The sequence below is a fragment of the Microtus oregoni genome, unplaced genomic scaffold (assembly GCF_018167655.1).
Source record: "Microtus oregoni isolate MIOR12 unplaced genomic scaffold, Mior012 000009F_ref0000495, whole genome shotgun sequence".
Lineage (NCBI taxonomy): Eukaryota > Metazoa > Chordata > Mammalia > Rodentia > Cricetidae > Microtus > Microtus oregoni.
In genome coordinates this window covers 56,733,514-56,749,225 of record NW_024543068.1, presented here as the reverse complement: position 1 = coordinate 56,749,225, position 15,712 = coordinate 56,733,514, and the positions used below count along the sequence as shown (strand labels likewise).

The window sequence follows — 15,712 nt, the reverse complement described above, 5'->3', positions numbered from 1 at the left end:
AAAATCCCATCAAAATTCTTCACAGATCTGGAGAAGACAATAATCAACTTTATATGGAAAAACAAAAAACCCAGGATATCCAAAACAATCTTATACAATAAAGGATCGTCTGGAGGCATTACCATCCCTGACTTCAAACTCTATTACAGAGCTACAGTATTGAAAACAGCTTGGTATTGGCATAAAAACAGAGAAGTCGACCAATGGAAGCGAATAGAAGACCCTGACTTTAACCCACAAACCTATGAACACCTGATTTTCTATAAAGGAGCTAAAAGTATACAATGGAAAAAAGAGAGCATCTTCAACAGATTGTGCTGGGGCTTCCTTCTTTAGTAAACCTCTCAGCCATGTCCAGAGGCTTGTTTATTGAGGTATTCTAAATCCAATTGGATTGCCAGTAAAGACTATCCACAAAATTGTAGGTCAGGAACCGGGAACAAAGTCTGTATAGTTACCCTTCTAGTAGGTGGGAGATCGAAAACTAGGATGTCACAGCTGCGGAAAGTGCTTATTGTGTTTACTAATTTCTGCTGAAGAGTCCAGAATTAGTCACAGCAGTCTTCTGACATTGGTGCATACAAACAAGTACATTTTAAAGTACTATGTTCTAGATATTGCCGTACTAAGTGCTACAGATCAACAGCTAGATTTCTATCCTCAGGGACTTCATGGGGTTTCCTTGTGTGGCAGTTAGATGTCTCACACTTGAATATTTTTATTTATCCATATAAAGTGTACCAAATGAAAAGCAGTATTTTGAGGAAAATAGCAATTCATCTTGAACATATCAATTGTGATGCCTTTTAGTTACCTGAGAAGAAGGGAATGAGGTTGTAAATTAAGAGTGTATTAGTTGTGATAATGCTACAAGAAGCTGAACTTTGGTATGTAAAATGAATTTTAAAAAGTTTAAAAAGAGAAGCCGAGCTACTTCTGAGCGGAAGCATAGGCCCACCTGTAGGGCCTTTGCCAATGGCTTCTTTCTTCCCTGTTATGGTTTGCATAGGAAGAAGTATCAGGTTGAAGAACTGTGTGTGGTCGACCTTGTTTCCAGAAGATGGATCCAATCACAGAGAATGATTGAACCTTGGGGCGTACCTTCAGCAGTGGACTAATTTATTGGTGGCTTCCTAATCTGATGGCATTGTTGGGAAGGAAATGGAAACTCTTGGGAGCTAGCCTAGTTGGAGGAAGCAGGTCACTGGAGAAAGGCATCTTGTCCCTTCCCTGTCTCTCTTTGCCTCCTCATGATCATGGGAGGAACAGCTTTCTTTTACTATGCCTTTCCTCTGTGATGCTTCTGCCATGTCTTTATCCCCAAAGTAATGGACACAGCTGGCAGTGCTCTGGAACCACGAGCCAGAACAAAGCTGCTGCCCTTACTTCGTCTGCTCTCATGCTATTTGTCAAATCTGTTTTGACTATTCAGGGTCTCATGAGCTAAGTTTCAGGGTGGCTTTTTAAGCTCGGAGTGTTCTGGTCTGTTCTTGCACCTTCAAGGTTAGGACAGGAGGTTTGATCCAGGGAATAGCTATCTACAGGATGCTAGCGTAAGATGTGGTTGCTGCACGTCCTGCCCAAACAACAGAATACTTAAGTCAGGATAATAGTTACTTGATGTTTCAGGTATGGAAGAGGTAATTGCTTGTTTGTTCTTTGTATCATGGTAAAACAGTCTTTTACCTTCTTCCCCCTTTTTAGATTGGGGTGTATAAGCACATGGAAAATAAACATGGGTGAACTCAGTATTCACTGGGTTGCCCTCCCAACTCTATTCTGTGTCTCTGTCTCTTTTGTATTTCTGTTTTTTCTGCCTAACCTTTCTAATCCACATTCCCCTACCCTGGAACATACGAACCCACCGAGGTTGGACCTGGACAGATGTCACCCCAACATGGGATCATGACAGATGGTTCCTCAGTGTGGGGCCTGACAAATTTCTACAAAATGCTGTTATTTTGTAGGGTAGTTTGACTTAAACATCAAATCTGCAGACCACTTTGAGTAGCATGGGCATGCAGCAGTAGTCTTTGAATCTGAATAAGTGGATCTCTTCCTGTTTATGAACAGCATCTTTAACTTATTTCAGCCATGTTTTATAGTATGTAGGCTATAAGTCTTTCACCTCCTTGGTTAAGTTTATTCCTAACTGCAAAAAAATATTTTATCATATGTGTACACACACACACACACACACACACACACACACACACGTTTTCAGTGCTGAGGATCAAGCCCAGGACCTTGCATAGTCTAGGTATCTGTTCTCCCACTGAACCACATCATTCTTCACCAGTGAGTCTGAAACTAGACTGGGTAACATAGTGAAAACCTGTTCCAAACACATTAAAGATATCATTTTAATTTATAAGTGTTTTGGATAGACAGCCTTGTGTGTAACTTTTCAACTGCAATAACTAGAAGACATTTCTTTTGTAGCACATTGTGAATTATTTTACTGAATTTATTTCATTATCTTGTTATATTTAAGATTTAGGGGATTGGGTGGTAACTCAAATGGTAAAGTGCTTGTCTTACAACCACGAGGCTTGATTTCCATTCTTCAGAACCCATATTAAACAGAACAAAACAAAAAGCTATGCATGCAATATATGCTTGTAACCCTAGCACTAGGGAAGGAAAGACAGGCAGACCTCATGAACTCCATGACCAGACATCCTAGCCTACTTGGTCAGTTCCAGGTCAGGGAGAGAACTTTCCCCCAAACCAAAATGATTAGTCCATGTAGAATGACAGCTCCGGTTGTACATCTGCCTCTTCATGCATGTGTACTTGGATCTACGTATGCACTTGAATCTGTACATAGATTTACACATACTGGTACTTGCATACACGTGAACACATAAACCCACAGACCCAGGATGCTGAAGTATATATGAGGAAAATAACCTTATGACTAAGGTTTGGTTTAATGCTCCAAGAACCAGTACATAAGACAGGGTATATGTTTTTTTAAAAATTTGAAAAATTATATAATGTTAAAATTCAGTGGTAAGTACAATAGATTACCATTTCTTTGTTTTAATGCCCTTTTATAAAAATTTGGTAAAAAATTTCTATAATTAAATAGTAGTTCTTTATATTCTGTATATGTGCATATATTGCAAATGTTAAGATTTTTATAGTAAAAGCATATTGATGATAAGATGATGATCGAATTCAGTCATGTTCCGACGATATATATACATATATCACTTATAATCCAGGATGGTTTTCTTCTCAAGAGCCATGATTTAATCAGATCTGTACCACACTTTTAACTTTATCATAATACCTCAGAAATGTTGATGGTTAGGATACGGAGGTCCTATATTCTGCCTTCCACAGATGGCAGCACCTCCCATACTGGTATACCGTCCCTTTCCGAATCCAAATGAGTATAGGATATATAGATTCGGTAAAGTGATCCTAAAATTCATATACTGCAATAAAAGCAACCAAGAATAGCAAAACAACAAAAAACAAACAACCCCCCCAATAAACAAACAATCAAAAAGAAACCAAATTTGAAACATAATAATAAAGTATATCACAGCTAGGTAATTATAGTTAGCCATTTTAATACTTAGTACAGAACTATCTTAGTTAAAACTGGTATTGGCATAGAAATATATGTATATAGATCAGTGGACTAGAATTGAGAATGTAGAAATAAATTCTCATATTTACATCCTGCATCTGCCTCTCAAGTGCTGGGATTAAAGGCATGAGCCACCGTGCCTGGCATGAAGATAGTTTACCTGGTAGTTAATAGTATTTTTATTTTGAGTTTTTGAGACAGGGTCTCTTGTATGTCAAACTGGCCTGGAACTCAACTATGTTGTTGAGGATGACCTTGAACTTCTGATCTGCTTTTCTTTGCTTTTCAAGTGTGGGGTTATAGGCATACATCATCGTGCCAAGTTTTTGTGGTGCTAGGATTGAACCCAAGGGTTGATACATGGTAGGCAAGTATTCTATTGACTGAGTTGCATCTTCAGCCAGGCAATTTAGCCTTTTGAACAAATAGTGCTAGGACAAATAATACTTACACATAAAAGAAGTAAGTATCACATCATCACAGCATACAAAAAAGGATTCTGTGCTAAGTGTAAAGCCTAATTCTGTGCTCAAAAAAAGAAAACATAAAAGCGGATTTTTATAGTCTGGCTCTTAACATAAAAAATAGATTCCAAAAGAAAAGAATAACATGCACTTTATCACAACTAAATAAAACGTACATCATAGGACCTCACCATCCGAATGGAAAAGGCAACCCGCCAAATAGAAGGTTTTCTCCAGTCTTACAGCACTCACAGGGTACTTAAAATAATCCAACTGAAAACAGGTAAAGAATTTGAATAAACATTCTTCCAAAGAGATAGAAAAGTAGTCAATAATTTCATGAAGAATTGTCAGCCTTATTAGTCACATGCAGATTGAACCTGTGACAGTGTAGCACATTACATCCAGAGCAGCTGGAATAAAAGGCCTGCAGTAGCTCCTTGCTGTTATGTGATTTCAGGGAGCTTTTGCAAGGTCACAGTTTATTTAATTCCTTTGAAAGATTAAAATATTCCATAAAGCTCTTCTGTAGTACGGGGCAGCTAGGGTTTCTAAGGTAAAAATTTGAATGACATTCTTATAATGTTCTACTTTAGTATCTTTTATTGTGCGGTCGGTCTGTCGTGCATGAACTCTTGAAGTCGTTAGAAACGAGGAGAGGATGCAAGAGAAATACTAATGTTTGAATTGACATATTGACCTTTATTTTATTTAGCAAAATATCTGATGCCTGCATTTCAAGTCCAAATAGTTTTTTGTTCCATTTCGCTATCTCCTCTTTACAAACATTCATTAGTTGCAGAATCCTATTCAGTAGCTCAAGAGCTCTTAAGCTGAGAGACTCTGGGAACTTGCTGGTAACATGCCAGGGAGCATCCACTGCATCGAGGATGAGACTGTGGCTGCCGTGCCATGGATTTTAATTCTCAATTATATCCTTGGTAAATCGTTTCAGGCTTAAATTGGAGATGGAAAGTAGCGAACATGGCAGAGAGAACATGTTTTCGTTTTTTACAAACTGAATTCCCTAAAGCAAGAGAAATACTGTTTCACAGTTATGGAGTTGAGATTTTGTAAGGAGGTGCTGGCTAGGGCTGAAGCTACTCTCGGAGACTTCCTCCTTCCTTGTCTCTTTCCTTGTGTCTTCTAGTTTTTTATGGCTCTGGCAACTTTTGGCGTACCTTGACTTATGGTTTGTATCATTCCATTTCTTTCTCTTGTCTTTACATGGCATTTTCTTTTAATCGCATGTCTCTTATTCTATAATGGTTCCCTTCATCGAATTAAAGTACATCTTAATAGAATATGATCATATTTTACATGAATTGTCTCTGAAAGACCCTATTTTTAAGTAAGATCATATTATATGAGTTAGGAGTTAAAATTTCAACACATAATTTTTAGGAGGGGAGGAGGGGATGCAGATTATAATTTAATCTATAGCAAGAGAGTTTTCCTTCAAATACATTATTTAGCTCTTGAACTGTGAGATGACATGTGAAGTGTTAATATAATTAATGTTTATCAATAAAAGGCAGGAATCAGATACCAGGTAAAAACCTGAAAGATGAGAGAAGCAGGAGAACGGCCAACAGAGGCTTTCTACCTCTCCCTTTCCTCCATCAGAAAGGGCCCAGGTCTGTCTCAGCCTCACCTTAATATGTCTGTCTCTCTCTTCAATCCTCCAGACCTCTATGGTCAGCTAGTGGCGAGTCCCACCCTCTGACTCCAGGCAAGCTTTATTTGTCAGTACACAATCAAAATATCACACAGCAGGCGTGTATATTAGTGAAAGGTGAGAGAAGAGTGCCGTTGTCAGTTCTCACTTGTCTGTCTGTCTGTCTGTCTACAGTCTGACACTGCTTCCCCTTCTCCTCTTCTCCCAGTTCCTTCCCCCTGTTCTTATTCTTTGTTCACTCTTTTCAATCTTTACTCTTTGGGGGCCCATCACCCAGCTTCCAAATAAATCACACATGAGGTCTTATTCTTTCTTATAAATGGCCAGCCTTAGTTTGGCTTGTTTCTAGCTAGTTTTCCTTAACTTAAATTATTCCATCTACCTTTTTCTTGTGGGCTTTTTCCTTTCTCTATTTATGTATACCTTTTATTTATTTGTTTGCAAGTTTGTTTGTTTATTCTTTTTACTTCTTTCTCTGTGGCTTGCTGACATCCTCCTCTCCTTATTCTGTCTTGCTCCTTCTTGTTTCTCCTCTTTATCTTCTCTGCTTGTCAGCCCTGCCTGTCCTTTCTCCTGCCTTGCTGTTAGCCCTTCAGCTCTTTGTTAGACTCTCTTAGACCATTAAGTGTTTTAAACAAAGAATCACAGCTTCACATAGTTAAACAATCGCAGCATAAACAAAAGCAACGCATCTTTACATTGTTAAACAAATATTCCAGAACATAAACAAATGTAACACACTTTAAAATAATATTCTACAAGCCCCCCTACACATCTCCTCTGTCCCTCCCCATGCTTTCTTCCACCATTTCTATTTAGAGAAGGGCAAGTCTCCCATGGATACCGCATGGCATATCAGTTTGAAGAATGGGCAACACAACCCAATATGAGGATAAGGATCTCAAAAGTTGGTACAAGAGTCACAGATAGGTTTGTGGGTTAAAATTCGGGTCTTCTATACGATTCCATTGGTCGACTTCTCTGTTTTTATGCCAGTACCACACTGTTTTCATCACTGTTGCTCTGTAATAGAGTTTGAAGTCAGGGATGGTAATGCCTCCAGAAGATCCTTTATTTTTTGGATTGTTTTGGCTATCCTGGGTTTTTTGTTTTTCCATATAAAGTTGATTATTGTCCTCTCAAGATCTGTGAAGAATTTTGATGGGACCTTGATGGGGATTGCATTAAATCTATAAATTGCCTTTGGTAGAATTGCCATTTTTACTATGTTGATTCTCCCAATCCAAGAGCAAGGGAGGTCCTTCCATTTTCTGGTATCCTCCTCAATTTCTTTCTTCAATGCCTTAAAGTTCTTGTCAAATAGATCTTTCACTTCCTTGGTTAGAGTTACTCCAAGATATTTTATGCTGTTTGTGGCTATCGTGAAAGGTGAAGCTTCTCTGATTTCCCTCTCTGCTTCCATATCCTTTGTGTATAAGAGGGCGACTGATTTTTTTGGAGTTGATCTTGTATCCTGCCACGTTACTAAAGGTGTTTATCAGCTGTAAAAGTTCTTTGGTGGAGTTTTGGGGGTCGCTTATGTACACTATCATATCATCTAGAAGACCCGACTTTTAATTCACAAACCTATGATCACCTCATTTTCGATAAAAGAGCTAAAAGTATACAATGGAAGAAAGAAAGCACCTTCAACAAATGGTGCTGGCATAACTGGATGTCAACCTGTAGAAGAATGAAAATAGACCCATATCTATCACCATGCACAAAACTCAAGTCCAAATGGATTAGACCTCAACATCAGTCTGAACACACTGAACCTGATAGAAGAGAAAGTGGGAAGTACTCTACAACACATGGGCACAGGAGACCACTTCTTACGTATAACCCCAGCAGCACAGACATTAAGGGCAACATTGAATAAATGGGACTTACTAAAACTGAGAAGCTTCTGTAAAGCAAAGGACACCGTCACTAGGACAAAAAGGCAACCTATTGACTGGGAGAAGATCTTCACCAACCCCGCGACAGACAAAGGTCTGATCTCCAAAATATATAGAGAACTCAGGAAACTAGACTTTCAAATGCTAATTAACCCAATTAAAAAATGGGGCACTGATCTGAACAGAGAATTCTCAACAGAAGAAGTTCAAATGGCCAAAAGACACTTAAGGTCATGCTCAACCTCCTTAGCGATCAGGGAAATGCAAATCAAAACAACTTTGAGATATCATCTTACACCTGTCAGAATGGCTAAAATCAATAACTCCAATGATAGCCTTTGTTGGAGAGGCTGTGGAGGAAGGGGTACCCTCATCCATTGCTGGTGGGAATGCAATCTTGTGCAACCACTTTGGAAATCAGTGTTTCGGTTTCTCAGGAAATTTGGGATCAACCTACCCCTGGACCCAGCAATACCACTCCTGGGAATATACCCAAGAGATGCCCTATCATATGACAAGAGCATTTGTTCAACTATGTTCATAGCAGTATTATTTGTAATAGCCAGAACCTGGAAACAACCTAGATGCCCTTCAATGGAAGAATGGATGAAGTGTGGAATATATACACATTAGAGTACTATGCTGCGGTAAAAAACAATGACTTCTTGAATTTTGCATGCAAATGGATGGAAATAGAAAACACTATACTGAGTGAGGTAACCCAGACCCAAAGATATGAACATGGGATGTACTCACTCATAATTGGTTTCTAGCCATAAATAAGGGTCACGGAGTCTACAATTGGTGAACCTAAAGAAGCTAAGTAAAAAGGTTAACCCAAGGAAAAACATATAGTTATCCTCTTGGCTAAGGGAAGTAGACAAAATTGCCAGGAAGAAAAATGGGAGCTTGGGGGTGGGGTGGGATGGGGGTAAGGGGAGATGGGGAGAGAAAAGGGAGAAGGGGAGGATGGGGGGAACTTGGGGAAAAAGGATGATTGGGATAAAGGAAGATTGGATAGGGGAGCACGGAAGCACAATTCTTAGTTAAGGGAGCCACCTTAGGGTTGGCAAGAGACTTGAACCTAGAGTGGCTCCCAGGAGCCCAAGGCGATGTCCCCAGTTAGTTCTTTGGGCAGCTGAGGATAGGGAACCTGAAATGACCCTATCCTATAGCAATACTGACGAATATCTTGCATATCACCATAGAACCTTCATCTGGTGATGGATGGAGATAGAGACAGAGACCCACACTGGAGCACTGGACTGATGAGCTCCCAAGGTCCCAATGAGGAGCAGAAGGAGGGAGAACATGAGCAAAGAAGTCGGGACCACGAGGGGTGCACCCACCCACTGAGACAGTGGGGCTGATCTATTGGGAGCTCACCAAGGCCAGCTGGACTGTGACTGAAAAAGCATGGGACAAAACTGGACTCTCTGAACATGGCGAACAATGAGGGCTGATGAGAAGCCAAGGACAATGGCACGGGGTTTTGATCCTACTTAATGAGCTGGCTTTGTGGGAGCCTAGCCAGTTTGGATGTTCACCTTTCTAGATATGGACGGAGGGGGGAGGACCTTGGACTTTCCACAGGGCAGGGAACCCTGACTGCTCTTTGGACTGGAGAGGGAGGGGGAGAGGAGTAGGGGGAGGGGGAGAAGGGTGGGAGGATGGGGAGAAGGGTGGAGGAGGGGGAGGGAAATGGGAGGCTGGGAGGAGGCGGAAACTTGTTTTTTTCTTTTTCTCAATAATAAAAAAAAAAAGAGTCACAGATAGCCCCTGCTCCTACAAGAAGATCAAGCTACACAAGTGCAACATATGCAGAGGTCCTAGGTCAGTCCCATGCAAACTCTGTGGTTGTTAGTTCAATCTCTGTGAGCCTCTAGGAGGCCAGGTTAATTGATTCTGTGGGTTTTCTTGTGGCTTCCTTTACCCTCTGACTCCTATAATCATTCCTTCCCTTTTTTCCTAGGTCCACCAAATGTTTGCCTTTGGTCTCTGCATCTGTTTACCTCAGTTGCTGTATGAAATCTCTTTGATGTCAGTTGGACTAGGTATCAATCTATGAGTATAGCAGAATATCATTAGGAATTATTTCATTGGTCTTTTTATTTTTTCTTTCCAGTCATTTTTGGTTCTATCCCAGTCTTTGGTTCTATGCAGTCTCTGGGTCCTGGCCCTCCAGGCAGTGTCCGGGATGGACTCCCTCTCATGGCCTGGGTCTCAAGCTGGACCAGTCCTTGGTTGGCCACTCCCACAATTCCTGTTTCATCTATACCCCTGTATACACCTTGTAATGCGGACAGATTGTAGGTTGAAGGTTATGTGACTGATTTGGTGTTCCAGTCCCTCTACTGGAAGTCTTGACTGGTTACAAGAAATAGCCGGTTAAGAGTCTGCATCCTTCATTGCTAGGAATCATAAGTAGGATCACTTTTGTATGTTCCTGGGAGTTTCCATTGCACTAGGTTCTAGCTCTTCCCCGAGATGTACCCCCCCATTCCAGTTGTTTCTCCTAATACTCTTTCCATCCATCCTCCCTTCAACTGGCTTCTTCCTGTTCCTGCCCCCACTCCACCCACTATGTCAATTCTATTTCCTATTCCCAGGGAGATTCATATATCCTCTCCCTCCCCCCACTTAAGTTCTCCTTGTTACTTAGTTTTCCTGCAAAATTCAAGATGTTGTTATTTTTTTCTGCTGTGTCGAACTCCATTGTGTAAATGTACCACATTTTCTTTATCCATTCATCGGTCGAGGGGCATTTAGGTTGTTTCCAGGTTTTGGCTATGACAAACAAAGCTGCTATGAACATAGCTGAGTACATGTCCTTGTGGCACAATTGAGCATCCTTTGGATATATACCCAAAAGTGGTATTGCTGGGTCTTGAGGAAGGTTGTTTCCTAATTTTCTGAGAAATCGCCACACTGATATCCAAAGGGACTGTACCAGCTTGCATTCCCACCTACAATGCAGGAGTGTTCCCTTTACCCCACAACCTCTCCAGCATAAGTTGTCATCATTGTTTTTGATCTTGACTATTCTTAGAGGTATAAGATTGAATCTCAGAGTTGTTTTGATTTGCATTTCTCTGATGGCTTAGGATGTTGAACATTTCCTTAAGTGTCTTTCAGCCATTTTAGATTCCTCTGTTGAGAGTTCTCTGTTTAGGTCTGTACTCCATTTATGTTTTTTAAAAAGAAAATCTTTAAAAGCTCAAGAGATGGCTCAGTGGTTAAGAGCACTGGCTGATCTTCCAGAGGGCCTGTGTTCATTTCCTAGCACCCACATGTCAGCTCACAACTGTCTATAACTCCAATTCCAGGGGATCTGACACCTTCACACCAATGCACATAAAATAAAGTTAAATAAATTATTAATAATAGAATCAACTGGAAAGGTACAAAATTAAACTTGTTTATCTCTTCTTCAATATTCATTTTCTCCTAAATTTCATCAGAAGGCCAAGAGTTAGCAACTAATACCCTATTTTGGAAATAAAGATTACTTGGATGGTATTGTTGATTTGTGTGTGTGTGTGTGTGTGTGTGTGTGTGTGTGTGTGTGTGATGTATGATGCATGTGTATGGAAGGTCATACGACTTCTTCCTTTCCAGTTTGTATTCCCTTGATCTCCTTTTGTTGAGAGAGGGGACAGCCTTGTCTTGTTCCTGATGTTAGTGGAATCACTTTGAGTTTCTTTCCATTTAATTTGATGTCTCTTTTATTATGTTTAGATATGTTCCGTGTATCCCTGAACCCCTCTCCAAGACCTTTACCATGAAGGGGTGTTGGATTTGGTCAAAGGCTTTTCAGCATCTGAGATTATAATGTAGGTTTTGTCTTTCAATTTGTTTATATGGCGGATTATAGTGACAGATATCCCTATGTTACACCAATATATGAACCCTACCTACATCTCTGGAATGAAGCCTACTTGGCATGGTGGATGGTTTTCTTTTTTCTTTTTTTGATGTATTTTTGTATTTGGTTTGCCAATATTCTATTGAGTATTTTTCCATCAATGTTCTTGAGGCGGGTTAGTTGGGCTATAATTCTCTTTTTGTTTCATCTTTGTGTGGTTTGGGTATCAAAGTAACTGTAGCCTCATAAAAAGAGTTTGGTAATATTCCTCTGTTTCTATTGTGTGGATGAATTTGAGTAGTATTTTTATTAGCTCTTCTTTGAATTTCTGGTAGAATTTTGTGTTGAAACCATCTGGCCATGGAAGTTTTTTGGTTGGGAGACTTTTAATGCCTGTTTCTATTTCCTTAGTGGTAATAGGTTTTTAAAAATTGTTTATCTGGTCTTGATTTAATTTTGGTATGTGGTACCTACCCAGAAAATTGTTCAATTATTTTAGATGCTCTAATTTTTTGGAGTACAGGTTTTTGAAGTGTGACCTGATGCAACTTTGGATTTTCTCAGTGTCTGTTGTTATCTTCCCCCTTTTATTTCTGATTTTGTTAATTTGGATATTCTTTCTCTGCCTTTTGGTTAGTTTGGATAAGAGTTGGTCAGTCTTGTAGATTTTCTCCAGATACAGAGGTTATTCCAATTTTTTTGTATCTGTTGAGCTTTGCTTAGTGACTCAATATGTAGTCAGTTTGAGAGAAGGTTCCATGAGGTGCTGAGAAGAAGGTATATTCTTTTGTGTTTGGGTGAAATGTTCTATAGATGTATGTTAAGTTTGTTGAGCCATAACATCTATTAGTCCCCTTGTTTCTTTATTAATTTTCTGTCCCACAGCCCTGTCCATTGGTGAGAGTGGGATGCTGAAGTCTCCCATTATTAGTTTGTGGGGTTTGGTGTGTGCTTTAAGCTTTAGTAATCTTTCTTTCCCAAATGTACATGCCCCTGTATTGTGGACATAGGTGTTCAGAATGGAGACTTCATCTTGATGGATTTTCCCTGTGATGAATATGAAATGTCCTTTTTTATTGATTAATTTTAGTTTGTAGTCTGTTTTGTTAGATACTAGGCTATCTATACCAGCTTGTTTCTTAGGTCCATTTCCTAACCCTTTACTCTGAGGTAATGTCTGTCTTTGAAGTTGAGGTGTGTTTCTTGTATGCTGCAGAAGTATGGATCCTGTTTTCATACCAAATCTGTTAGCCTGTGTCTTTATATAGACAAATTGATGCTGTCAATATTAAGAGATAATTAATGACCAGTGTTTATTTTTTCCTCTTATTTTTGGTTTTGTTGTTGTTTGTGGTGGTGGTATTGTGTGAGTTTCTTTTCTTTGGCTTTTGCTTGTCTGAGATTATATATTGCCTGTGTTATTGGGGGGTGTTGCTAACTTCCTTGGGATAGAGTTTTTCTTCTACTGCTTTCTATTATGGTTGGATTTGTGGATATTGTTTAAATCTTAAATATTTGTCTGGGATATCTTGTTTTCTCTCTCGTGATTGAGAGCTTTGCTGGGTATAGTTGGTGCAGTTGGTACTTGTGCCCCTAGAGGTTATTATTTGAATTGATGCAGTTGGTACTTGTGCCCCTAGAGGTTATTCTTTGAATTGATGCAGTTGGTACTTGTGCCCCTAGAGGTTATTCTTTGAATTGATGCAGTTGGTACTTGTGCCCCTAGAGGTTATTCTTTGAATTGATGCAGTTGGTACTTGTGCCCCTAGAGGTTATTCTTTGAATTGATGCAGATGGTAGTTGTGCCTCTAGGGGATGCTGATCATTCAGGGATGTTTGGCCAGAGGGACGGTAGTAGGATTGGGTGACTGAGTGGGTTTTGTAGTTTACAGTGTACATTCAGTGGCGGTGGCAGTGGACTGGCCTGCCTGTGGGACTTTTACCTGCTGTCTGCTTGCTGGGGCTGAGATAGGAGGGGAAAGAACATGGGATGTGCCCTGGGATTTATGGCCTAGGGATTGGAGCAGTTTAGCTGGGAGTCCAGTCACTCACCTCTTCTTCCACGTGGTGCTGGTGGAGCTTGTGCATCTAGGGCCTGCTGCTCGTGTGTGTGTGTGTGTGTGTGTGTGTGTGTGTGTGTGTATCTGGGGTGTTAGGCCAGGGAGAGGGTAGTGGGTTTGTTGGTTTGCACGGCTGAGTGGGTCTTGTAGCTTACTTTGTCTGATGGGTGGCTGGGGTAGTGGAGGGGCCTGCTAGCAGGACTCTTACCTGCTGGCTGCCTCCATATCTTGTCTCTTAAAGGATATACCTGTTTTCTGTAATAGTAAGAATTAACTCCTAGTTAAAGATATCTTAGTGTAGTGAGTGCCAAGAATGTAGCTCAGTGTTAGATAGTTTAACTGACCTGTATAAAGTCCTGGGTTTTATTCCAAGTACCAGAATAATTTAAAGGTGTTTTGAAGATTTTAATCTTTCAGTGGAAATTTTCATTTATATAAAGGTCAATGTCAAAGGTTAGAATAAAATTTTAATATGTTTTCATGCATTGGCTTGTCAGTGTCCTCTTAATGAACTTTAAAAATATTTTTTGCTATTTACCCATTAGATAATATAAATTATTTATGTTTTTATGGTAATACCCTTTTCAAAAACTCTTGGACAATTTCATACTTGTATATAATGTCTTTTATTTCCATTACCCTCATGGCCCTCCTTCCACTTCTGCTTAACCCTTTCTTCTCCTAAAAATATCCTGCTCCCATTTCTATCTCTTTTTTTTGTTGGTGTATATTGTTTTTTCTTTTTTTGTGATCTCTGGTTTGATTAAAGTCGCTGGGAATTGAACCTGGGTCTGCTGAAAGACCAACAACTGCTAAGCCAACTCTGGCCCTCATAACTGAGTCTCTTAATCAGGTGTTGGGAAGAATCTAGTGGAGAACTACTTAGATAATTTTACCATTATGTTCCAAGAATGGCTTTATGAAATAATATAGAAAACGTAACTAAGTTAAAAAAATAGATTGGTAAAATAATCAAAGCAAATGTAATAAACAGTTAAAATTGTGAAAAAGTAATATAAGCAAAGGAAATAAAATTTATATGTCATACTCAAGACAAAATGTAATTAATAATATTTAGCTCATCACTTAAAGTCTGTATCATAATAACATAAACATATTTTATTAGGCCAGCATATGCAAATTTTAAACACTGATAATTTTGTGTTTTGTGTGGTTAGACATGGCACATCTATTAGAACAAAAAATTATAACTCGATAGCTCTTTTAAAGGCTACTTAGATAATTTGTAAAAGTAAGTAATTTGATAATTTGTATCAAATAACTTAGAAATGCTTCTTTGAATGGGTATTGCTTTGATATATCCTCTGAAACAATTCCCTCTTCATAACTTTCTCACAGAAATAATTCTACATATTTAACATTTTATGTTTGAAACTATTTAGAATAGTTGCTTATGATAGTCAATATTCTATCTTATGCAGAAGGCTAAGTAAACTTTTGTTTCATTTGCTGGATAAAGCATTGGGAAATGTTTAGTATTTGTATGAACAGTAGTGGGTGAATAAGTGCTTATAATAAAGTATAAAGACACTGTTGTTCTGGAGGTAGTTCAGTGAAGTGCACGTACATGTATAGGTTCTGTCTCCAACACACTGACAAAAACAAGTATTTGTAATTTCAAATAAAACAAGAAAGGAATAGTGCACAGGTAGGTTTAAAAAACAGGCTAAACTTAGAAGAGAGTGCTCAGTCTATATCTTACGTATTTTGGAGCACATGAAGGTTATAGATGCATCTTCTGAGGCATGCATTTGGATAGTGCTCTTTGAAAAGTGTGTAGGAGGAGGCAACTTTTGTTGATTGGTAACTGTAGCCAGCTGCCCAGTCACTGTGTCAGCTTTGATTCCTCTGCTTTTTCTCACATGAACACCCAGGGGAGGCTCTGTGCTATTTTGGTGCTTGTTGAGAATGTTCAATCATACCCGTGCAAATCCACTCGTCTGGTCCACAGTGGTTGCCTCTGTATTATGTATGGTATTATATAATTTCTTTTTTAATAGTTCTGTTACTTCAGAAAATTTCTAGATGAGCATGGTATTTCTAAAGGCTTTATCTAGTTGGCAGTTAATAGTTTTGCATGGAACTTTCCCTTGTAAGGTATAATTTCCCCTTACAGTGT

General features: G+C 39.2%; 1 protein-coding gene across 2 annotated transcripts in view; it reads left to right on the top strand.

Annotated features, from left to right (window-relative positions):
• Cog5 (component of oligomeric golgi complex 5) overlaps positions 1–15,712 on the top strand; it is a 235,607-nt gene that overhangs the window by 98,728 nt on the left and 121,167 nt on the right. The gene's annotated exons all lie outside the window — the stretch shown is intronic.